We start from the raw sequence: 26,348 nt of genomic DNA, 5'->3' as shown, positions 1-26,348 counted from the left end.
GTATGAGCTGCTCTATACTGGGCATAGGCAAGTCAGCTCCATACATGCCCAGTAGAACGAAGCCGCTCATGCACTACTTTCCCCCCATGCATGAGTGCTTCATTCTACTGGAAATGCATGGAGCTTACTCGGTCAAAACCACTACGGGGAAACTTGTACTCAGATGGGGTGTGGTCACAAAAAGAAAATGGTCCTGGGTAGCAACACAGGACTAGAAGAGGATCAGGGAAGCCTCTGGATCATTCCACAGGCTTCCAACTACTGAGGTAAGTATACAGTTTTAACCCCTTCCTCTTTACAGGTTTTTAGAAAGACAAGGGTGAAAGAAACCAAGAGCCAAATATGGTGTAGTAATTTTGCAAAAATGGGAATATGGTAAAAACAAAAGTTATACTCACAAGTCAGGGTTACCACATAGGCAACCACTGATACAGCAGGTGGGGAGAATTGTTACCTGACCCCACTCAGGTTTAAAAAGTCGCTCTCTATAGATAGAAAAAATGGGGATATACCCCTCCACCAAGGGTGGACTAAGATATATGATAACAAGGATAATAGAGGCGCCAAACAAGTAAAAAATAGGTTAAAATCCGTCTAAAAGGAGGGAAATGGGTGGATTCACCTCCTCCAGATACACAAATGACCAGGCTGATATAGCCGTAAGATCTATAAATATGTTTATTAAAACAATTCTCCAATAGTGATGCAACGCGTTTCACGGGCAAACATCCCGCTTCATCAGGCAATATAACAAGGAGAACACATATCCAGGTCAGTATATAGCCAGAGGCGCTGAACTTTGAGGTCCTGTGTGTAACCCTTTGAATGCTGTTCTAGTAAAAAAAATGCTGGTTGTATATAATATGCTGTAAATAAGTTTTTAGAGCAAATAAGAAATGCTGGGTTTTATTCCGCTTTAAAATAATGTTGTACTGAATGCATATTAGAAATAGAACTCCAAGTATACTAGTCATATAAATATATGTTTGTTTGTTATTTCACATGGATATTTAACCCACCCAAAAATACAAAAGTACAATATTTTTCAAATTATCATCCAAATAATTTGATATTTTCAACAATTTAAAGAGGATTGACCTTCATTCCAATCATTAGCCGATACCCCCTTTATCGTGAGAAATCTTTACCTTTTCTCAAATAGATCATCAGGGGGATCTGTGTGGAGAGGGAGATGAAAGATCTTAAGCCCCCTCTACACCATTCAATTTCAGGCGCGATCAATCGAATTTGATTGGGTCGAATTCGATTAGATTGATTAAATCTGACATGTCCGATCGGGATTCAGTCGATCCTGTGATCGATTTGCATAGAAAACCAGCTAAAATCAATCACACGATCGATCGAATCCCGATCGGACATGTCGGATTTAATTGATTTAATCAAATTTGACCCAATCAAATTCGATCGATCGCGCCTGAAATTGAATGGTGTAGAGGGGGCTTTAAAATGGGCAAACACCGACTAAATCTATAATGGAATATTGTGAAAAATAAGCAATTTTATTCATGATGTTATTTTCACAACAGTTCCTCTTTCCAAAGACCAATTTTAAACCCCAAACATTATCCTTATAACACAGCTGGTAAACTGTATTATTATAACTAAACCGCAACACAGAAGTGTAAAGTGTGTATAGAAATAAACCACCCAATATGGCAACATATCCCAAAACATTGGCTCACTGCCTGCCCAGGAATGCCTGCTATACAGTGGAACTTTGGGATTTTTTTTCATTTTCTTTTGTAAACATACTGTATGTCGGTTGTGCAGAGTCTGTAGGAACAGCAGTGGTAAGGAAGACGTTAATTTGCTGTCAGTGAAAGGGAAAATGTTGACATTCTGCTACCCCTATAGTCATTCAGCTAATGGCAGCAGAACAAAATCTTAACTGTGCTTTTGTGACAGCTCCTAATGGAGAGATGGATCTCCTGTACTCGTCTACCATCTGACAAGGTGGTGGGCTCATAAAGTAGTATTATGCTGTAAAGCATGGAATTATACACATTATTTCATGCAAGAAAAAGTTTATGCACTCAATTGTTTTATTTGGGGCACATGGCTATTTAATTCCTGAATCAGAGGGTTGCCTGGGGGCACATGGCAGCAATCTTGATAAATTCTAGACAGGTCTCTAAACTGGTAAATATCGTTTACAAATGGATCAGGCCAATTCAGCATCATGATCAGCAGGCACATCATAGACGCCTGTGTTAGCCTTCGGTAATCAGGTGCCCAGCTGGTCATTTGGGCGCCTGATGCAAGTAGTAGTCAATCAGCTGCTGCATAGTGTTTAATGGTTTTTGCCAAATTGTCGACGATCGGCTACAACTATTGGTCGTTTCAGCACCCAATGTTAAGGTCAGGTACTAGGTGGGGACTTATGGGGAAACATTTGGGGGGGGGGGGGAGTAGGGTTAGGCACTAGGTAGGGGGTTAAGCACATAGAGCAGAGGGTTAAGGTTAGGATAGGTGCCGGTATTGCATAGTAAAATATTGGTAATTTTAATTACCTATTTTAATGTTAGCAGCACCACCCACCGCCCAACTGATGCCACAATACGTACTTCTTTACAGATGTGTGATATTATTTTCTGTAATTATTGAGCTCCAGTATATTTTTATTTGATGAATGTGTGTGTATGTAAGCCAGCACCTATTCAGTAGGAGACCTTGGGCAAGTCTCCTTAACACTACCACTGTGTGAGGAAACGCGGAAAAGCCGCCGCTAGGGCTCAGAGTGAGGCGGCTGTTTCCGCGTCTAACATGGCGGCACAACGCGAAGAAACCGCCGCATGGGCAGAGCGGTGGAGTCCGCGTTGGATGCGGCGGATTGCACGCATGGCAAAGCAGCTGACATTGCGGCTGGACGAGGGGAAACCGCCGCTCGCTTAGAGAGCGGGGCGGCAGTTCCCGCGCCTGAATCAGTGGTCACATTACAAGACATGTCTGGTGTGGCTGGGACTGCTAGTCCACACAGGTTCAGAAGGACGCACGCGCGCGCTGAGAGGCAGAGCTTATATGACAGCCAGAAAAGGGTCAGCTGACCAGGCGGGTCAGCTGACATTTTCACCACCTGCCATTGGTCCAGCACTTAGGGGAGGCGCTGGAATGCGCTTTGCTATATATACTGGGTGCTGGTCATTCTCTGGTTGTCTGCCGTTGCGATCACTACGTGGTAGCACTCAGACCTTGTCTGTATCTGTGTTCTAGCATAGTTTCCAAAGGTGCTGACGATCAAGAAACTCACACCTTAGCATTAGGAATATTGAACTGTATTATTTGTTATGAGCTTCTGCCTGTCTGACCATCCCTCTGAACTCTGATTCTGTACCTTGCTATTTCTGTTACCCTGTTGCCAATCTCTGCTCGTTCCTGGACTCTGTATTTGCCTCCTGATTCTGTACTGCGCTATTCTGATACTCCGTTGCCAAACCCTGTCTGTTTATTGGATTCCGTATCTGCCTCCTGAATCTGTACCTTATCTGTCTGTGTGTTAACGACCTGGCCTTACTGTTAGAGGCAGTTCCCAGACCTGTTAGTGACACCCTCCCTCTCGGGTGTCACTCACGCTCTGTCCTTCCTCCCCTCAGCCTAGCTCCTCCCTCCTGGAGAGTCTAGGCCAGAGGAAGGAACATACTTCTGGAGAAGTACTCAAAATATACTGTTACATCAACACTCACTTGTTCTATCTGGTGTCCAGAGGTTAGTAGATATATCTGATTATCGGTGATACTGCAGATCACCAATAATCGGGTATATTCTGTATTCCTGGTGAGACTGCAGTTCACCGGTAATCAGATCCTCTCTGTGTTACACCGATCGTTACAGAACGGCAGACCAAAAATGCAAATGGACGCACACACTGACCGTCTGGGCGCACTTGCCACTTCGGTGGAAAACATCAACCAAGTGCTGGGTAGTCACAAGACTATGATTGAAGCCTTGTCTGGTTCTTTACAAACCCTCCAGACAGCAGTGGATGAGGTCCGATCCCCTCCTAGCTCTGACATACGTTTGCCTGTACCCGAGAAATTTTCTGGTGACAGATCTGACTTCCGAAATTTTAAAAGTAGAGTGTTATCTTACTTTGAGTTGATACCCCGATCTTCTGGAAATATGACCCAAAGGGTCACATTTATTAAAACTTTGTTATCAGGCGATTCTCAGACGTGGGCGTACAGTTTGCCCACCGGAGATTTGGCCCTCTCTTCAGTGGATGAATTTTTTAAAGCCATGGCAGTAATTTACGACCACCCAGACCTTGCCACGACCTCTGAGCGGAAGCTCAAGCTCTTGCGTCAAGGCAGGGGTCCGGTCGAAGATTACGCAGCCGAATTTAGGAGGTGGTCAGTTTCAGCCAGGTGGGACACCTATGCCCTATTAGATTGTTTCTTATCAGGGTTGTCGGATGAGGTTTCAGATCTCATGTTAAGTCTGCCTGAACCTAAGACAGTCGATGAGGCCATTTCATCGGCCATTCGAGTCGATCGCAGACTGCGCTATCAGAAACAGACCCGTGGTAGTAGTCATGTAAGAATGGTGTCCTACGCTGCACCTCCTGTGACTCCACCTCCTCCCATCTTGCCTCCCCCTGAGCCAATGCAGATAGGGGGTAGCACCCTAGGCACGCGGCTTTTACCCCTAGAAGATAAACGGTTACTCCTTCCCTGTACAGTCACATGGGAAGATAAAACTGAGGTTACTGAGGCTTTTATTGATTCAGGCTCCGCAGCTAATTTTATGGATTTTGAATTTGCAAAGAAATTGGGTATTCCGTTCACCCCAGTAAAACCACCCATTCAGGTTACGGCAGTAGATGATTCCCCCTTGCAAAGTAATCATCCGCTGTCTCAGACACCAGAGGTGGAAGTCAATATAGGGGTGTTACATAAAGAGAGACTACAGTTTTTTGTGTTACACATGACCACCTCCACAGTCATCCTTGGCATGCCATGGCTGCACTTACACTCTCCACAGATTAATTTGGCGACCGGTCAGCTAACTAGCTGGTCAACTCACTGTTTTCAGCAGTGTTTAGGGAGAGTGACACTGGGCCAGACCAGGATCCAGTTGGAGGGGGTACCTGTACAATATTCCGAGTATTCTGATGTGTTCTGTCCCAAGGCTGCAGATAAGTTACCTTCACATCGCCCCTTTGATTGCCCCATCGATCTCCGATCGGGTTGTATGCCCCCTAGGGGCCATCTTTACAATTTGTCTGGTCCAGAGAAAGTGGCCATGCAGGAATACATTAGTGAAAATTTAGCCAAGGGGTTCATTCCCCCTTCCCGGTCGCCTGCTGGCGCAGGTTTCTTTTTTGTTAAGAAAAAAGACGGAGGCCTGCGGCCTTGCATTGATTACCGGGGCCTGAATAAAATCACAGTGAAGAATCGCTACCCTTTGCCCTTGATAGATGACTTGTTTACACAGATAACCGACGCTAAGATCTTTTCAAAATTGGATTTAGCGGGGTGCATACAACCTGGTGCGGATCAGAAAGGGCGATGAATGGAAGACGGCCTTTAACACGCCCGACGGGCATTACGAGTACCTGGTGATGCCCTTCGTGCTGTGTAACGCCCCGGCCGTCTTTCAGGAACTGATTAATGAGGTATTCAGGGAGGTATTGGGCAGGTTCGTGTTGGTATACCTAGATGATATACTTATCTTTTCTAACAACCTCTCTGAGCACAGAACACATGTCAAGTTTGTACTGGATAAACTAAGACAAAACATGCTTTACGCTAAATTGGAGAAATGCATCTTCGAGGTAACATCTGTCACCTTTTTAGGGTACATTATTTCCACCTCGGGCCTGTCTATGGATCCTGCCAAGGTTTCTGCTGTGTTGGAATGGCCTCAACCAGTGGGGTTAAATCTCTTCAGAGATTTCTAGGCTTTGCCAATTACTATAGAAGGTTCATAAAGGGGTACTCCACGGTTATTGCACCCCTCACCTGTCTCACTAAGAAAGGGGCAGATACTACCCACTGGTCTCCAGAGGCTCTGCATGCATTCTCCACTTTGAAAGATTTGTTTTGCTCTGCACCCATCCTGAGACACGTTGACACTTCCTATCCCTTTATTGTTGAAGTGGACGCCTCAGAGGTCGGGGTAGGGGCTGTGCTGTCCCAGCGGTCAGGGTTGCAGGGTAGATTGCACCCATGTGCCTATTTTTCTCGTAGGTTCTCTCCGGCAGAGAGAAATTACGATATAGGCAACAGGGAGCTCCTGGCCATCAAATTGGCCTTTGAAGAATGGCGTCATTGGTTGGAAGGAGCAGAACATACGATTACAGTTTACACTGACCACAAACATTTAGAATACATCGAGGGAGCCAAGAGATTAAGCCCCCGTCTGGCTCGATGGTCATTGTTTTTCTCGAGATTCAGATTTGTAATTACGTACAACCCAGGGAGCAAAAGCATTAAGGCAGATGCCCTGTCTAGATGCTTTGAGCTAGAGACAGCACAGCCCTCCCTCCCAGAGACCATTGTCCCACAGAGACTGGTATTAGCTACAACTGAGACTTGGGAAGATTGGACAGAGACTTTAGGTCCTTTTCAGCAGGACATCCCGGAGGGGAAGCCCAAAGGGGTTATGTTTATTCCACTGCCATTTCGCCTTCAGATTTTGCAGATGTTCCATTCACACAGGAATGCGGGACACCCTGGGGCCTCCAGAACACAGGACCTTGTAGCCAGATGCGCTTGGTGGCCGTCTCTGGCAGCCGATTGCAAAGAATTTGTTAGAGAGTGTGCGGTGTGTGCGAGGAGTAAGCCCTCCCGACTGGCACCTGTGGGAAGATTGCAGCCCTTGCCCACCCCGAGTGAGCCATGTACCCACTTATCCATGGATTTTGTGAGTGAGCTCCCCAGGTCTGAGGGCATGTCAGTCATTTGGGTGGTAGTCGACCGCTTTAGTAAAATGGCCCATTTTGTGCCCTTGAAAGGACTCCCCTCGGCCCAGGAATTAGCCGATTTGTTCATCATCCACGTTTTCCGATTGCATGGCATTCCAGAAAACATCGTGTCAGATAGGGGAGTCCAATTTGTTTCCAGATTTTGGAGGGCATTCTGTCACCAAATGGGCATGGAACTGTCATTTTCATCGGGCTACCACCCACAGACCAATGGTCAGACGGAAAGAGTCAACCAATCATTGGAAGTTTTTGAGGTGTTACGTTGCAGAAGCGCAAAATGATTGGGTCAAGTTTTTGCCCTTCGCAGAATTTGCGCACAATAATTTGAAAAGTTCCTCTTCAGGATTTTGTCCATTCCAGGCAGTGACCGGGAAGTTTCCTAAATTTTCCCCATTGCCAGTTGCCTCCACTCCGTTTCCAGCTCTGGAGGCCTGGCAAAGGTCATTTAAAGATATATGGTGGATTGTGAAAAATAATTTGGAGAAGGCGTTTCAAAGTCAAAAAGGTCAAGCTGACAAGAGATGTTCCTTAGAGTGGAGGTTTTTGCCAGGAGATTTAGTCTTGGTGTCCACACGTCACTTGACCTTGAAACAGCCCTCAGCTAAGTTGGGGCCCGGGTATGTGGGTCCATTCCCAGTAACCAGAAAGATCAACGATGTCACTTATGCCATTGACCTCCCTGCCAGTATGCGCGGCGTAAGATCCTTTCACGTATCCCTGCTTAAGCCAGCAGTTCATGTGGGTCCCACTCCTCCTCCTCCTGTGATGATAGATGACCAATCTGAGTACGAAGTAGAGAATATTTTAGACTCTCGCATAGTTCAGAACTCAGTACAATATCTGGTTCATTGGAAAGGGTATGGTGTTGAGGAGAGATCATGGGTACCTGAATGTCGCATGCATGCTGACAAATTAAGAAGGGAGTTCCACGCGTTGCATCCTGAGAAGCCTGGTAGGAGCTGTCCGGAGTCCACTCCTTAAGGGGGGTACTGTGAGGAGACGCGGAAAAGCCGCCGCAAGGGCTCAGAGTGAGGCGGCTGTTTCCGAGTCTACCATGGCGGCACAACGCGAAGAAACCGCCGCATGCCGCATGGGCAGAGCGGTGGAGTCCACGTTGGATGCGGCGGATTGCACGCATGGCAAAGCAGCTGACATTGCGGCTGGACGCAGGGAAACCGGCGCTCGCTTAGAGAGCGGGGCGGCGGTTCCCGCGCCTGAATCAGTGGTCACATTACAAGACATGTCTGGTGTGGCTGGGACTGCTAGTCCACACAGGTTCAGAAGGACGCGCGCGCGCGCTGAGAGGCAGAGCTTATATGACAGCCAGAAATGGGTCAGCTGACCAGGCGGGTCAGCTGACATTTTCACCACCTGCCATTGGTCCAGCACTTAGGGGAGGCGCTGGAGAGCGCTTTGCTATATATACTGGGTGCTGGTCATTCTCTGGTTGTCTGCCGTTGCGATCACTACGTGGTAGCACTCAGACCTTGTCTGTATCTGTGTTCTAGCATAGTTTCCAAAGGTGCTGACGATCAAGAAACTCACACCTTAGCATTAGGAATAATGAACTGTATTATTTGTTATGAGCTTCTGCCTGTCTGACCATCCCTCTGAACTCTGATTCTGTACCTTGCTATTTCTGTTACCCTGTTGCCAATCTCTGCTCGTTCCTGGACTCTGTATTTGCCTCCTGATTCTGTACTGTGCTATTCTGATACTCCGTTGCCAAACCCTGTCTGTTTATTGGATTCCGTATCTGCCTCCTGAATCTGTACCTTATCTGTCTGTGTGTTAACGACCTGGCTTGCCGACCTCGAGAACTGGCCTCACTGTTAGAGGCAGTTCCCAGACCTGTTAGTGACACCCTCCCTCTCGGGTGTCACTCACACTCTGTCCTTCCTCCCCTCAGCCTAGCTCCTCCCTCCTGGAGAGTCTAGGCCAGAGGAAGGAACATACTTGTGGAGAAGTACTCAAAGTATACTGTTACATCAACACTCACTTGTTCTATCTGGTGTCCAGAGGTTAGTAGATATATCTGATTATCGGTGATACTGCAGATCACCAATAATCGGGTATATTCTGTATTCCTGGTGAGACTGCAGTTCACTGGTAATCAGATCCTCTCTGTGTTACACCGATCGTTACACACTGCCTATAGAGCGCGCTCTAGTGGCTGCAGCTCTGGTGCTTTGAGTCCGCCTGGAGAAAAGCACAATATAAATGTTCTGTGTTTGTTTGTTTGTAAGAGGGGGCTTGAGCTATGTGGCAAAGAGATGGGGAGCGGGGGTGGGGGGGGGGATAAAAGATCCGAATTATGCATCGAGGCCCAGAGGTCTAGTGCTACACCACTTTGTAAAGGTATATTAAAACACTTCCATCTGTTCATTGTAATGTAAAACTCTTACATGTTTTCTTGCATACAGGTTCACTTTAAAGTGGACCTGAACTCTTGCACAGGACAGAAGGAAAACATAGACAAATGCATCCTGTATGTATTTAGAGAGGTTAGCCTGTCTAATCCTTCCTTATCCGCGTCCAATCACAAGCTGTAATTTGATCTCCCCGTGTCAGCTGGCTGCCACGGCAGATAAGCTAATTTGAAAGCACAGAATGTTAACCCTTTGTCTGCTTCCATGAAAGCAGGAAGTAGAAACACTGCAGATTTATTGTAGGATCTGCATCAGTTGCAACAAAGAAATGTTTTTCTTTAAAGGTTTTATGCTTTTGCGTATCTTTTAGCGCAAAGAGGAAGTTCGGAGTTCTAGTCCGCTTTAAAAGAAAAGCGCATTGTTATGAGTACTTCCAAGATTCCCTGAGAAATAATGACCTTCCTTTCAAAACAGATATATGGACATGCAAAAACTAACAACAATCATCTTAACCCTAAAGAATTCAGGCTGATCTCTTTGCCAAACATGGACTACAAGCATCTCACCTTCATCTAATCCAAACGACTTAACTATTTCCTAAGCCGTTTGATGCACAAAGATCAAGTGGGGTTTATCCCATTCCACCAGGAATCCAAAAACATCAGGGAAAATCCTTAATCTTATCCATTATGTAAATAAACAGAAAACACCCATGACTATTCTTGCCCTCAACATAGAAAAGGCTTTTGACAGCCTCACTTGGCCTGTTTGTGGATTCATGCATCTGATACATTATAAAGGAAAACTCAGACCATTTCCAACTTTTTCATAAATCCATCCATGACCTTAAAACTTACATCCATCAAAAAATTCAAATGAGAAATGAAGTAAAAAAAAGAAAACAAAAACAAACATACTTCCAACAATCCCTCTACAATTAAAATGAGTTGAGGCACTATGCTAGGTTGCTCTATGTCACTGGGGATCTCTACATTAAGGCGCGTACACACGCCATACTTCAGCAAACAACGGGTCCGCCAGGCCCTCCCGCTGGGTAGACGTTCTGGCAACAGTAACACGTGTGTACGCACTGTCAGCAGACTGGTAAGGCTGTTTCTGAACGATCCGCTCAGCGGGAGGGTCTGTTGGACCCGTCGTTTGCGGAAGTATGGCGTGTGTACGCGCCTTTAGTAGCTGAGCCATTAGCCCAGATGATTAGTTCTAACCCCATTATCTCAGATCTTATTATAAATAACAAAGTATAACTATATATATAATAGTATCTCTAATGAACTCAAATGACATCTCAAATTTCCTAAAAGTTCTGAGACTGTGTGGCTAACGCATACTGGGGCTACCTGTATTGCAGTGTAGGGGGTCAAAAATCATCCCCTTAAATGCTTACTTAAAGAGAACTCTAGGTGGGTTTCTGACATATTAGGACACAGAGGCTGGTTCTGCATACTATCACCAGCCTCTGTGTCCGTATAGTGCGCCCCCAGACCCCCCCCCCCCTACGCTCTGCTGTCCCCCAATATAAAAACCTCCATGCTAGCGACATGCAGCTTGTCGCTAGATGGCTGTTTATCTTTGTGCTGCCATTCACCCGCCGCTCCCCCGCCTCCTGCATATCGCTGCTCCCCGCCTGCGTCCCTTCCCTCCCCCCTCTCTGTAATCCGATTGGAGAAAGCTTACGGAGGCGGGTCGAGGCGATATGCAGGAGGCGGGGGAGCGGCGGTGAATGACAGCACAAAGGTAAACAGCCATATAGCGACAAGCTGCATGTCGCTAGCGTGGCGGTTTTTATATTGGGGTACAGCAGAGTGCAGGGGGGGGCCTTGGGGCACACTATACGGACACAGATGCTGGTGATAGTATGCAGAACCAGCCTCTGTGTCCTAATATTCATGTCAGAAACCTACCTCGGGTTCTCTTTAAAGGACTTCCGATGTGAAATGAAAAATCTATTTTTTATTCACCCAAGGCTGCTTCCAGTCCCTCGCCACAGCTCTGGTTGTCCTTGGTGTCCGGCAGGGTCGGGTCTTCTGCGCCTGCGCGTGTCCATGTCATGTAGCACGTACTGCGCCTGTGCACAACTACTGTGCAGGCGCAGTACACACCAGATGGTGTGGACACGCGCAGGCGCAGAAGACCCGACCCCGCCGGCTGGTCGCCATCATTGTGGGTGGCCAGTGGGGACAGAGAGGACTACCGGGGCTGTGGCGAGGGACTGAGACTGCTGCCCGAGGCTGGAAGAAGCCCCAGGTGAGTAAAAAATAGATTTTTCATTTTACATCGGATGTCCTTTAAGTCAAATCAAAAAAACTGTTTAACTTACCTGGGGCTTCTTGCACACCCTGGAGTCATCCTGTGCCCACGACGTCCATCCAAGTGTCTCCAGCAAGCAGCAGCATCCCCCGCAAAGCTAACCAGATGCCGCCAGCCAGCGTAAAATGTAAACAGCTATTTCCCACAATGCAATAAGGTTCACAGACAGGAAACTGCCAGGACCATGGTCCTCACAGTTTCCTGTGGGAGCGGTTTCACCACAAAATCAGCCATACAAAGCCCCCTGATGATCCGTTTGAGAAAAGGAATCGATTTCTCATGGTAAAGGGGGTATCAGCTACTGATTGGGATGAAGTTCAATTCTTGGTTACGGTTTTTCTTTAATTATGACATATACAATTAAAAAAACAAACAAAAAACAAACAAACTGGCTAATGTCTCACTGGATTTCCTATTGAAACACTCTTTCTTCCGTTGTTCCTAGTGTATGAGCGCATATAAACTATAAATTATCTGTTCTCCTAGGAGAAATTCGCCCGCAAGAATTAATGGAAAAGCACATTATGTATCAATTTATCTGCACTTCCCAGATTGGCTGGCCGTGATCATGGGACTTCTGTATCTGCTGTAGGCTGATCATGATTAGCCAATCACCTGATAACTTGGTAATGTGTTTCTCCATGAATCCACCATACAGGAGAAATTCCATTAGAATCGGTAACACAAGCAGCTGACAGGGCTGCATCCCCCACCTCTTAAAGAGAAACTACAACCAATAATTGAACTTTATCCCAATCAGTAGCATATACCCCCTTTTACATGAGAAATATATTGCTTTTCACAAACAGACCATCAGGGGGCGTTGTATGACTGATTTTAAACTAAAACCCCTCCCACAAGAAGCTCTGGGACCGCGGTACTTTTGGCAGTTTGTTACAATGTAACAAGGTTCATAGACAGGAATTTGCTGTTTACAGCTGTCTCTAACAGCCAAAACAGCTAGCAGCAGCTACCGTACTTTTCGCCGTATAAGACGCACTTTTTCTCCCCAAAAAATGGGGTGAAAAAGTCCCTGCGTCTTATACGGCAAAGGCAGGGAATCCCCGACTTCCGAACGCCCGCCGCTATGAACCGCCGCTATGTCGGGGATTCCCTGCCTGTTTCCCCCTGTGCCTGGCTCCCCGCTGTGTTTATCCTACCCCCAGCTTATGTCACCAGGTCCCCCGCCTATGTCGCCGGGTCCCCCGTGTATGCAGTGGCAGAAGCTTACCTCCTCCATCTTGCCCGCGCCGATTGAAGACATCCGGCTCCTGTGTGCGGCTTCCTCTAGTTAGTGACGGCTTCTAATGACGCGTCATCAATTACGCGTCATTAGAAGCCGGCACTAGACGAAGCCGCACACAGGAGCCGGATGTCTTCAATCGGCGCGGGCAAGATGGAGGAGGTAAGCTGCTGCCCGCTGCCGCTGCATACACAGGGGGGACCCGGCGACATAGGCGGGGGACCTGGTGACATAAGCGGGGGGGGGGGGGTAGGATAAACACAGCGGGGAGCCAGGCACAGGGGAGAAACATGGGGGGGCGACAAGGCACAGAGGACACCAGAGGGGGCAGACCAGAGGGCACGGGGGGACCAGAGGACACAGAGGGGGTAGACCAGAGGACACAGAGGGGGTAGACCAGAGGGCACAGAGGGGGTAGACCAGAGGGCACAGGGGGGCAGACCAGAGGGCACAGGGGGGCAGACCAGAGGGCACAGGGGGGCATACCAGAGGGCACAGGGGGGCAGACCAGAGGACACAGAGGGGACCAGAGGACACAGAGGGGCAGACCAGAGGGCACAGGGGGGCAGACCAGAGTACACAGGGGGAACATCACAGGACAAAGGGGGGAGACCAGAGGGGGCAGACCAGAGGACCCGGGGGCAGACCACAAGGCACAAAGGGGACCGGAGGGCACAGGGGAAAACTAGAGGACACAGGGGGAACATCACAGGACAAAGGGGGGAGACCAGAAGATACAGAGGGGGCAGACCAGAGGACACGGAGGCAGACCACAAGGCACAAAGGGGACCAGAGGGCACAGGGGAAGACTAGAGGACACAGGGGGAACATCACAGGACAAAGGGGGGAGACCAGAGGATACAGAGGGGGCAGACCAGAGGACACGGGGGCAGACCACAAGGCACAAAGGGGACCAGAGGGCACAGGGGAAGACTAGAGGACACAGGGGGAACATCACAGGACAAAGGGGGGAGACCAGAGGACACAGGGGGGCACACCAGAGGGCACAGGGGGGAGTCCACAGGACACTGGGTAGGAGACCAGAGGACACAGGGTAGACAGGGGGAGATAAGGACACATGAGGTACACAGGAGGACACCATTTGGGGGAGGACATGTACAAGATGCTCCTGAAATATGGATGCACCAGGTTTAGTTTATTATTTTTTTCTCTGTTTCTTGCCCTCTAAACCTGGGTGCGTCTTATATTCCGGAGCGTCTTATACGGCGCGAAATACGGTACATAACATGCCCACAGTAAAAATGTCACCATGTAATAAATGTCAGAATGTAAATCGGGGAGAGGAAAGATTTTACAATGAGCAAACACTGACTAAATCATTTATACATAATTATTGTAAAAATGAAGCACTTTTTTTATTACATTATTTTAACTGGAGTTCCTCTTTAACTGCTACCAGGGCCATGGATCTGCTGAGGAGCTTGCAGGCCCAGGCAGTGGGGTGGCACCTATACCCTGCATGTTCATCTAAGACGGCTGCAGTAGCCTGCTGGATATTATATGCGACATTTTCCTGCTACGCAGTAACCGAGCCGTGTGTAAACTGCTGGCATACTAATGCTCGTTCCTCAGTAGATCGTTGCCTGAACCGCACAGTAAAGGCCCATTCCCACCTCATGATTTTGTCTGCGATTCTTCTGAAGATGGTGATTTTTTAAGCGATAATTTCTGCGATCTCACGTCATCGGTACAGGTGTGCAATTAGGCAAAACATGCTTTGTGATGCACGGCGATAACAACTGCCACTACGAACCAGATCTTCAAGGTCCCCAACAACTCCTGCGCAAAATGCTGCAATCGCTCAAACTCTCATTCATGCCTATATTGTGCCGTCGCGTGTTCCCGTGGGGAGGCAGATGGATCAGGGAACCTTGTTTTTAGAAGGCGTCACTGAAAGGTTCCTCGATCCATAGTTAGGTGAGTGTTCTGCTTAACCTCCCTGGCGGTAATCCCAAGCGTAGCTCAGGCTAAGGATTACAGGTTGGGAGCGGTAATCCCAAGCTAAGGTCGGGCTAGCTAAAAACTAGCGCTGCCAGCTTATCTGGGTCCGCACGTGCTGCGTGGGACTCCAGGACACTTCTGCTGGCCACCGGGATGCCCATCTTCTCTCTGCTTCCTCCTGGATCCCGGCAGGCCGGCAGCCAATCAGGGGCAGTGCGGTGTGACGTCATTGGCGGGGGGCGGCGCTAAATTTAAAGTAGACCTGAAATCTTGCAGAGGATAGAAGGAAATCAGAGAAATGCACTTGATGTGCATATAGAGAGTTTAGCCTGTCTAATTCCCCCATATGAACCTCAACTCTGGCACAGGACAGAAGGAACACATAGAAAAATGCAGCCAGTATGTATTTAGAGAGTTCAGCCTGTCTAATTCCTCCTCATTTGTGTCTAATCACAACTTGTAATTTGATCTCTCCCTGTGTCAGCTGACTGCCATGGCAGAGATAGCAGATAAGCTCATATGAAAGCACAGGAGTTTAACATTATAGCTATTTGGTTCCCAAATGCTTCTGAGCTAAGTGCTTCTGCTGATCTTCCTCACTCTCCGTACTCACCACCGATGGGTCCTGTGACGTCCCCTTGACGACGGTCATCAGCGAGTCCTGACGGCGGGTATGCACGACATTACACATCGGGAGCACACGAGACTTCAAGCAATCACTGTACTTTGCGTGGGAGTCATCAAGGATGTTAGGGATCTGATCCGCCGTGAAGGTCGTTATTGCGGCGTGACGTTTGTGTGGTCATGTGCCTGTACCCACATCACAATATTGCGAAAACAACAGTTCGCGCACCAAAAATTGTCCGTCGTCTGTAAAATTGCACCATGGGTACATAGCGTTACGTTTACCAATTTTTGCCTGACTGCTTGCCGCCTGTACCGACCTCTGCCTGGATTTTAACCACTTCAGCCTACAGCTTCGAAAATCTTATGCATCCAAGCAATGTTCACCTCCCATTCATTCGCTAATAACTTTATCGCTACTTATCAAAATTAATTGATCTATATCTCGTTTTTTCCGCCACTAATTAGGCTTTCTTTAGGTAGTACATTTTGCTAAGAGCCACTTTACTGTAAATACATTTTAACAGGAAGATTAAGATAGAAATGGAAAAAAAACATTATTTCTCAGTTTTTGGCCATTATAGTTTAAAATTAATACATGCTACAGTAATTAAAACCCATGCATTTTATGTGCCCATTTGTCCCGCTTATTACACCATTTAAATTACGTCCCTATCACAATTTATGGCGCCGATATTTTATTTAGAAATAAAGGTGCATTTTTTCAATTTGCGTCGATCACTATTTACAAGCTTATAATTTTTAAAAATGTAATAAGATACTCTCTTGACATGTATATTTAAAAAGTTCAGACCCTTAGGTAACTATTTATGTAGTTTTTTTTTTTTTAATTGTAATTTTTTTTATTATTTTTTTTAATACAAAAATGTATTTGGGTAATTTTAGTTTGGGAGGTAAATAGCCAATTTTAGATGGAAAATAATGTGTTTTTTATTCAATACAGGTATGTGGGTGCAGTTTACTATTTGGCCACAAGATGGCCACATTCAAAAAGTTTCTAGATGCGAACGATGTCGCATCTAGGAACTAAAAAGAAGAGAAGTTGTTTCCTGGGGGCAGAAATACCACGCTCTCTGATGAGAAAGCGTCGGTATTTCTGCCGGGGACTTGGATCGGTGAATGGGAATTATATTCCCATTCACTGATCGGGGGGGCAGCGGGAGGCAGCGGGGGCGCGCGCGGGCGCGCGCCCGATCGCGCGCACCACACGGCTGCAGCACCACTGCCTATCTGGACGGATATATGCGTCCAGATATGGCGAAGTGGTTAAGTACTCTCTGCCTGCTCTCTGCACCGACCTCTGCCTGGATTTTAAAGGAGAACTGTAGAGAGGTGTATGGAGGCTGCCATATTTATTTCCATTTAAGCAATACCAGTTGCCTGGCTATCCTGCTGATCCTCTGCCTATAATACGTTCAGCCATAGTGAGCAATGTTGCTATTTTTGCAGATGATACAAAATTGTGCAGAATCATCAACTCTCAGGAAGATAGTGTCATATTGCAACAGGATCTGGATAGGATGGCTATATGGGCACATACATGGCAGATGAAATTCAATGTTGAAAAATGTAAAGTCATGCATTTTGTTCGTACCAATGGTCTAGCACCATACAAAATAAATGGGATACAGTTGGAGACATCAAACTTGGAGAAGGACTTAGGAGTACTCATCGACAACAAGTTAAATAATCGTACTCAATGCCAAGCCGCTGCAGCTAAAGCTAACACAATTTTGGGATGCATTAAAAGGGAAATAAAAACTCGAGATGCTAGCATAATATTGCCCCTGTTTAACTCTCTAGTAAGGCCACATCTGGAATATAGAATTCAGTTCTGGGCACCACATTACAAAAAAAGATATTGCAGTTTTAGAGCAGGTGCAGAGACGAGCAACAAAATTGATACGTGGGATGGAAGGTCTCACTTACCAAGAAAGGTTAGATAAACTGGGTTTATTTAGTCTAGAGAAAAGACGCCTTAGAGGGGATCTAATTAACATGTATAAATACATCAGAGGGCAATATAATAGCTTGGCGGATGAGCTTTTTGTCCCTAGGCCTTCTCAAAGGACTAGAGGACATGAGATGCGCATGGAGGAAAAACGTTTTAGCCATTTATTTAGGAAAGGGTTCTTTACAGTAAGAGTGATTAAGATGTGGAATGCATTGCCACAGGAAGTCGTTATGGCAAACTCTATACCTGCATTTAAAGGGGGCTTAGATGCTTTCCTTGCGTTGAAAGACATCCATGGCTACAATTACTAGGTAATGCCCAATGATGTTGATCCAGGGATTTTATCTGATTGCCATCTGGAGTCGGGAAGGAATTTTTTCCCTTTTGGGGCTAATTGGACCATGCCTTGTAAGGGTTTTTTCGCCTTCCTCTGGATCAACAGGGATATGTGAGGGAGCAGGCTGGTGTTGTACTTTATACTGGTTGAACTCGATGGACGTATGTCTTTTTTCAACCAAAATAACTATGTAACTATAGACCCTGAACAAGCATGCAGAAGATCAGGTTTTTCTGACAATTTTGACAGATATGACAAGATTAGCTGCATGCTTGTTCCTGGTGTGGTTCAGACACTTCTTCAGCCAGATAGATCAGCAGGGCTGCCAGGCAACTGGTATTGCTTAAAAGGAAATAAATATGGGAGCCTCCATATACCTCTCACTACAGTTCTCCTTTAAGTACTCTCTGCCTGCCGTCTAAGAATGATAGCAAAGGGAAAAAGTCTAAAAGGAATCACACTTCTACTGCTCCAATTGTGATGTCACCCTCTGTGCCATTCCCTGTTTCAAAACATACCACACGCGAGAGTTGTATTAGGTATATATGTACATACTGTATAGTCTGGTGCCTTATTTGTACAGTTTCACTACATTTTTAAGCTTATTCATAAATGTAATTACCTCTACAATTTTGTGTTCTAGTCTTTTATTATAAGTGGGGTGTCTACAAGACCTTTATTCTGACATATTTTGATCTGTTATGACTAAAGAATTGGAGGCCTAAAATTCTTTAAAAAATGTACCACTTTTAGACCCATAAATCCAGACAGAAATGAACCGCCAGGGGGGGGTTAAAGGGAACCAGAGGTAAGAAGGATATGCAGGCTGCCATATTTATGTCCTTCTTAACAATGCCAGTTGCCTGGCAGCCCTTTAGATCTTCTAGCATAAGTAGTGTCTGAGTCAAACCCTGGGACAAGCATATGGCTAATCCAGTAAAACCTGAGTCAGAGTACCTGATCTGCTGCATGCTTGACCAGGGTCTATGGCTAAAAGTATTAGAGACACAGGATCAGGAGGACTGCCAGGCAACTGGTATTGTTTAAAAGGAAGTAAATATGGCAGCATCTATATCCTTCTCACCTGGGGTTCCCTTTAAGTGTGCAGTTTAACCATCCCTGAGAAACAGGCGTAATACAGAGCGTATGAGAGGAATTGGCTCAGGAGACTTGGGCGCAGGATACAGCCTGTATGGCATATCCTGCTCCTGCACAAATTCCCAGTGATTTTAAATACTATTTCCCTTCCATGCCGCCATGGATGGTGGGGAATGAAATGATTCAGCTTCCAGCAATTGCTGGAGGGCGAAATATAGTGTTTTATAAGTAACTTCAGCTCCGTCTTCTGACTGCGCTGAAGTTACTCACTGCTGCGCCCAAGTCTCCTGCACTGGAATGGCAGTGTTTGTAATACAGATCAGGGCCGGATTACCGACCAGGCAACAAAAGCAGTCGCTTGGGGCCCCATTCAGAGTCAAAGGGGCCCCATCAGCACATAAACCAGCCCTCGCCATCCTGTCAGCGATGGCTGGATGGTATAATGGTTAAAGGGACTCTGAGCAGTGCAGTAACTATGGAAAGATGCATATCATTTTAAAGCTCTCTTTCCCCTCTTCCAAATGATATATAAACCGCCACCCTATTCCTTTTAGTTTTCGCTATTTTTGCGATCGAAATCGCGGCCACGGCAATTTCGCGAAAATAGCGAAAATTAAAAGGCGTAGGGTGCAGCCACTCGCTCTGAACTTCCTGATTCTCAGATCAGACAGGAAGTAGAAAGTAATAATAGTAGTAGTAACAGAGCGGCAGCACGCTAGAGGAGACAGATGGGCTCCGGATGACGGGACCTCTATTGCATGGATCGCAATAGGTGAATGTGAGTTATCTGGTGTTGTCATTCTCCCCCGCTGCGGCTGCCTTCTCTGCTGGACCTATCGTATTCACTGGGATGGAGGCTGCATGGTGGCTGTCTAGATTGGGAGGAAATCGGTTGTTCGGTGGTGGGGGTGGTTATGTAATTCTGTCTGGGGAACGGCTTCTGGTTTGGCGGTGTCCAGAGCTTTCTGCTATTGACGGCTGGAGATGCAGGGGGAAAGTGCTGCTGCTGTGATATCTGGCGCCCTCTTCACAGGGCTGCCCCAGCCCCTGAGTGCAAATGTCCCAGCCATTCATTTCTCACTCTGCATTTTGCTGCTGCTATTCCCTGCATTGTGCACCCACAGAGGAAAGTGGGCTGTTGCCCATAGCAACCAGTAGCTCGGCTATCCCGGTGTGTGCGGCATATTGCTGTGCAGCTGCATCTTCTGATTCTATTACGACATGATGGGGGGCCCCAAATCAGTAACTTTGCTTAAGGCCCCATTTAGCCTTAATCCAGATGTCTGGAGTTAGATCCATTGCTTCTGAAGTAGAGCCCTTCATTGCTTGCCATTCGTGTCTTTTATTAATTACCTTTACATTGCTATAACCTGAACAAATTTCTCCTGCATTTTCAACCTCTCTAATGTATAATCTTACATATGTTATTCATTTACTCACCTTGCTAGTTTTTTTATGTCAAAATTAAATAAAGCTACAGATTTCACAAGCAAAGATGGAAAGTCATATTGTATCAAGTCAACTGAGATTCTTTCTAGCTCTAGGCCTGCTCAGTTACAATATGATGTAAAATTTGCAGGGGAGGCTTGGGGGGAAAAACTGCATTATACACAAATATCACCTTTCATTATAAAGTCATGCTTGCCTTCCCCATTTAACTTCGAAGGTTTATTATTTGCTCAGCACTGTGATGGGCCCTAATAAAAAGCGCATCATTGACGTGTGTGCTTTGGTGGCAGCGGTACCATTCCTGGGGCATTAAAGGGACTCCAAGCACCTCTCACGGGCATGTCTTTAAGCCAGACAACTTCCAACAATGTCATGCTATGACCCCTCTGGAGGAGCCTCTTGCAATGGCCATGCTTGTCACTTCCTCTTCCTGCTTCATTCAGTGATGCACTTCTTTAACAGAGAAGACATGGGTGACCCAGAAGTTATAACATAGCCAAGATGGCAGCCGCGATTTTAAATTGAATTTGAACAAAAACTATTTGGTGTAGACTATCAGGCATTAAATGAAAGAGGAGAGCACAAGCTACAGAAAGATATGCATCTTTAAGTACTTTGCTGTACTAGTCAGAGTCTTAAAGGCATACCCATGAGAGCTGCTCGGAATCCCTTTAAATGGTCAGAATTGGCCATATCATACCTTCCATCTTTTTAAGATGAGAAAGTTAGGCACTTTAAGACATGCCTCTAATCACGCCCACACCACACCCCTAGCCTACCACTAAGAATTCATAAGCAAAAGATGTAGCAATAGAATTCAAACCACACTGGTCCTTTCTATTATCACTAGTTTTTCTTCATGTTAACATTTAAAATTAAGAAATATATCAATTTATAGGATGGGAATAAAGTTTGGAGCCGATTAAATATATTTGCAGTAGAAAAATATACGTACATTTACATAAATCTGTATCTCAGAGAGCGACAAATGAGGGACAAAGAGGGACAGAAGGATTAGATTTCCAAACAGGGACTGGCTCTCCGAAAAAGGGACAGGTGAGAGCTATGGCATATTAAATTAGAGAGAGAGAGAGAGAGAGAGAGAGAGAGAGAGAGAGAGAGAGAGATAAAGCTGGTGATATGATTTATTTTCTATTTATTTTTGCAACAATACTCTTGGTCTCTTCCTACCCAGAAAAGTACGATACAGTGTATATATATATATATATATATATATATATATATATATATATATATATTTATATTATTATTTATTTATAAAGCGCCAACATATTCCGTGGCGCTGTACAATGTAAAAAAACAAACAAGGGATACATAATGATACAGACAATGATATACATCAAATATGAACACTGATACAAAATACAGCACTGCTGATTACAATTTGATTTAACATGATGACTAAAATGTATAAATGTCTAACAGAGTGCAAGCAATTAAATTAATAACATTCCATGACACAAAAGGGTGAGAGCCCTGCCCTTGCGAGCTTACAATCTAAAGGAATGAGGTGGAAACAAGAGGTGGGGAAGTATACAGTATATGTACAGGCAGTGCGTAATTAGGTTATTTAGTGGGTTCATGGCCTAAGCTAGAGAATATGCTTGTCGGAAAAGGTGGGTTTTGAGGGAGCATTTAAAGATTTCAAAGGTGGGAGAGTGGCGGATGTGTTGTGGAAGGGCATTCCAGAGGAGGGGTGAGGCACGTGAGAACTCCTGTACATGTGAATGTGAGGAGGTAATTGTAGAAGAGGATAAAAGAAGCTTGTGTGCAGATATGAGATTGCGGTTTGGTTGGTATCTGGAGACTAGTGAGGAGATGTACAGGGGAGAGAGATTGTGGAGAGCTTTGTAGGTTAGGGTTAAGAGTTTGAACTGAATCCTCTCGTTAATTGGTAGCCAGTGAAGAGCTTGACAGAGAGGAGCAGCAGAGAAAGAGCGAGAGGAGAGATTAATAAGTCGAGCAGCAGAGTTCAGCACAGAATTGAGCGGTGCTAGTCTGTTAGTTGGAAGTCCACCAAGCAATATATTGCAATAGTCCAATCGAGATATAATAAGAGCATGTACTAACATTTTGGTTGTGTCATGGGAGAGAAAAGGTCGGATGCGTGCTATGTTTTTGAGTTGGAGATGGCAGGAGCTGGTTAGGGAGTTATTGTGAGAAGTAAATGAGAGAGTAGAATCAAATATTACCCCTAAGCACCGTGCTTTGGGAACTGAAGTTATAGATGTGTTGTTAACATTTATTGTAATATCAGGCAAAGAGGTGGACAGGGATGGTGGAAAGACTATTAGTTCCGTTTTATTCATATTAAGTTTTAAGAAGCGAGAGGACATGAAAGAGGAAATAGTGGACAGGCAGTCGGGAACCCGTGTGAGGAGGGAGTTAAGGTCTGGGGCCGAGAGGTACAGTTGAGTATCATCTGCATATAGGTGGTGTTGAAAACCAAATGAGTTTATTAAGTTACCAAGACCGTGCATGTAGATGGAGAAGAGGAGGGGACCGAGGACAGAGCCTTGAGGTACCCCTACAGACAGAGGATGTGAAGAGGAGGCCTGATCTGAATAAAAAACAGTGAAAGACCTTTCAGAGAGGTAGGAAGATATCCAGGAGAGAGCGAGGTCCTTTATACCTATAGATGAAAGGATCTGTAGGAGTAGAGTGTGGTCGACAGTGTTGAATGCTAATGACAGATCTAGAAGGATGAGTATGGAATAATAGCCTTTGGATTTAGCTGTGAGGAGATCATTAGCTACTTTGGTGAGGGCTGTTTCTGTGGAGTGGTTTGGCCAGAAGCCAGACTGGAACTGATCAAGCAAGGAATTTGCAGATAAATACTGACTTAGTTCAGCATGAATGTGGCGTTCCAGTAATTTAGATGCAAATGGGAGAAGTGACACTGGGCGGTAGTTAGCAAGTTCGGTGGGGTCTAGAGATGGTTTTTTAAGTAGTGGTGTTACAACAGCCCTCTTGAGTGAGGATGGAAAAATTCCAGTGGAGAGGGATAGGTTAAACAGCGATGTTAGGGCAGGGATGAGGGATATGGATAGCTGTGGAATGAGATGTGATGGGATAGGATCCAAAGAACAGGTTGTTAGATGGGATTTGGAGATAAGGGAAGAGAGCGAATGTTCGTAGAGTGGAAAGAAACCGGAAAGAGAGCAGTCAACAAGAGGAGTGGAGATGGAGTTTGATGTCTGCATGGAAAACACACTACGGATTTTTGCAATGTTATCTGTAAAGTATGTTGCAAATTCTTCAGCTGATAAGCATGAAGAAGGAGGAGGAGGGGGTGGACGGAGAAGGGAGTTGAAAGTACTGAACAGGCACTTTGGATTGTGCAAGTGGGAGGATATGAGGGAGGAGAAGTATGATTGTTTTGCAGAAGAGAAAGCGGTTTTAAACTTGTTCAACTCTTTTTTGTAAGTAGTGAAATCCTCATTAGTATTAGTTTTTCTCCAACGGCGTTCAGCTACCCTAGAGCACCCCTTTAGCTGTTTAGTAGCTTTGGTCAGCCAGGGTTGGCGACTGACACGGTGTGGGTGGACACTGGTGAGGGGTGCGATTGCATCCATGACTTGTGTGATTGAGCAGTGATAGTGTGCAGCTGCTGAGTCAGGGTCAGTGAATGGTTGTGTGAGGAGAGGTGCCAAGGCATCAGAGACAGATTGCATGTCTATGTTGCGGTAGTTCCTGCGTATATATGAGCGTGCTTGAGGCAGCGTGGTAGGAAGAGAGGAGGAGAGAGAGAAGTTTAGTAAGTTATGATCAGAGAGCGGGGGAGGAGTATTAGTGAAATCAGTGATAGAACAGAGACGAGTGAATATGAGGTCAAGTGTATGACCATTAGAGTGAGTTGGAGCAGTGGACCACTGAGACAGGCCGTAGGAGGAAGTAAGTGACAGAAGTTTAGTGGCGGCAGAATTGTTGGTGTCAACATGAATGTTAAAGTCGCCCATAATGATGGTAGGGATATCGGAGGACAGGAACTGGAGGAGCCATGCAGAGAAGTGATCTAGGAAGAAGGAAGCAGGGCCAGGAGGGCGGTAGATTATTGCGATCTGGAGGTTAGAGGGAGAGTATAGACGGACTGCATGGACTTCAAAGGAAGGTAGAGAAAGAGAAGGAATGGGGGTGAATGGCTTGAAGAGGCATCTATCAGAGAAAAGAATGCCCACACCACCGCCATGTTTATTCCCACTTCTAGGCGTGTGACTAAAGTGGAATCCCCCATAAGAGAGGGTGGCAGGTGAGACCTTGTCAGAAGGCGTCAGCCATGTTTCTGTGACCCCAAAGAAGGTAAAGGTGTTGGAATTGAAAAGGTCATGGATAAAAGGAAGTTTGTTGCAGACTGAGCGGGCATTCCAGAGAGCAGCAGAGATAGGTGGGGGAGGAGGGGGGAGAAGAGGAATATTAATAAGGTTGTGGCAGTTTTGGTGTGCATGTGGTTGGCTGTTTGCAGTGCGATTAGTGTGCAAGAGTGAGGAGCGAGCCGGCAGAGAGGGTCCGGGGTTTGGTGAAATGTCACCGGCAGCAAGGAGTAGTAGGAGGCAGAGAGAGGGTGGTATTTAGATTTATGGGTAGTTGGAGCATGAAATGTATAGCGAGGTTGTATGAATAAGAAAGTTTCGTGAGAAGCAACCAGTGGAGATGATAAAAGAGAGGGAGAAATGTAGAGCGTGTTGCTGACAGCAAGAGGATGCAGCGAGTGTACAGATTTGAGAATAGCAGGGGAAAGCAGGCTAATCATGAAGAGCAGAGACAACATTATTGCACTAACCGTGAATCAGATTGTTAAAGTCTTGTGTCTGTGCCTTCTTGTCTCTTCTGGCTTAATTCTGGTCTAATTCGGTCATTCTCTTTCTACTTAGAAACCGGTGTACTTTGAAATACCGGTGCAAAAACGACCAAGGTCTAAATCGACTTATAGCTGCATTTATATAGTAAGCCTGATAGCCTATGCTTAGCAGGCCTGATTGTAGATTGACTGATGCAAGTGAGGAACTGAGCACTCAGCCTGTAGCAGATCACAGTACAACTCAGGTAATGAAGCAGGAAGAAGATCAATTGTCTATAGGTGTTAGCCAAATTAGCATGGAGCCAGAGATATGAGCCAGTGGAGAGCAGACTAATTCATGGAATATACAAAGCCAGTCACTTAGATATACTAAGATGCAAAGTATTGCAGCACTTAACCACTTTACCCCCCGCGGTACGGACTTCTCCGTCCCTTTTTCCACCCTGTCACCACCAAGGGACGGAGAAATCCGTACCTGACGCCGATCCCGCCGCTGTCCGTGCTCCCGCTCGCTCGTCCGCGCGCCCCGCGCTCGTGCACGCCGCCGCTTACTCGCCGGGAGATCAATGAATGGGAAAAACCTTTCCCGTTCGTTGATCTCTGCCCCCCGCAATGATCATCTACTTCTACGAGAAGCAGCGCAATCATTGTGAATGAAAAGTTGCCCAGCCTCCCTGAACTTCCTGCAAGCGTACTTCCTGTACGCTTGCAGGGTCGCATAAAAAAACTCACTGTGGCCATCTTGTGGCCATATAGTAAAACTACACCCTAAAGCATTTTTCATATACAAATACCTTAGTTAAACATTAAAAATTAACCCATTACCTCCCACACTCCCCAATTTTTTTTTTTTGTAATAAAAAACAAAACAAAAAAAACATGCAATTAAAAAAATACACAAATAGTTACCTTAGGGACTGAACTTTTTAAATATTTATGTCAAGAGGGTATAACGCTGTTACTTTATAAACTATGGGCTTGCAATTAGGGATGGACGCAAAACTGAAAAAAATGCACCTTTATTTCCAAATAAAATATTGGTGCCAAACATTGTGATAGAGACATAATTTAAACGGTTTTATAACCGGGACGAATGGGCAAATAAATTTCATGGGTTTTAATTACAGTAGCATGCATTATTTAAAATCTATAAAGGCCGAAAACTGAAAAATAATACATTTTTTCCTATTTTCCCATTAAA

Source organism: Hyperolius riggenbachi, chromosome 1 (assembly GCF_040937935.1).
Source record: "Hyperolius riggenbachi isolate aHypRig1 chromosome 1, aHypRig1.pri, whole genome shotgun sequence".
NCBI classification, from domain to species: domain Eukaryota; kingdom Metazoa; phylum Chordata; class Amphibia; order Anura; family Hyperoliidae; genus Hyperolius; species Hyperolius riggenbachi.
Note: the sequence above shows the minus strand (reverse complement) of the source record.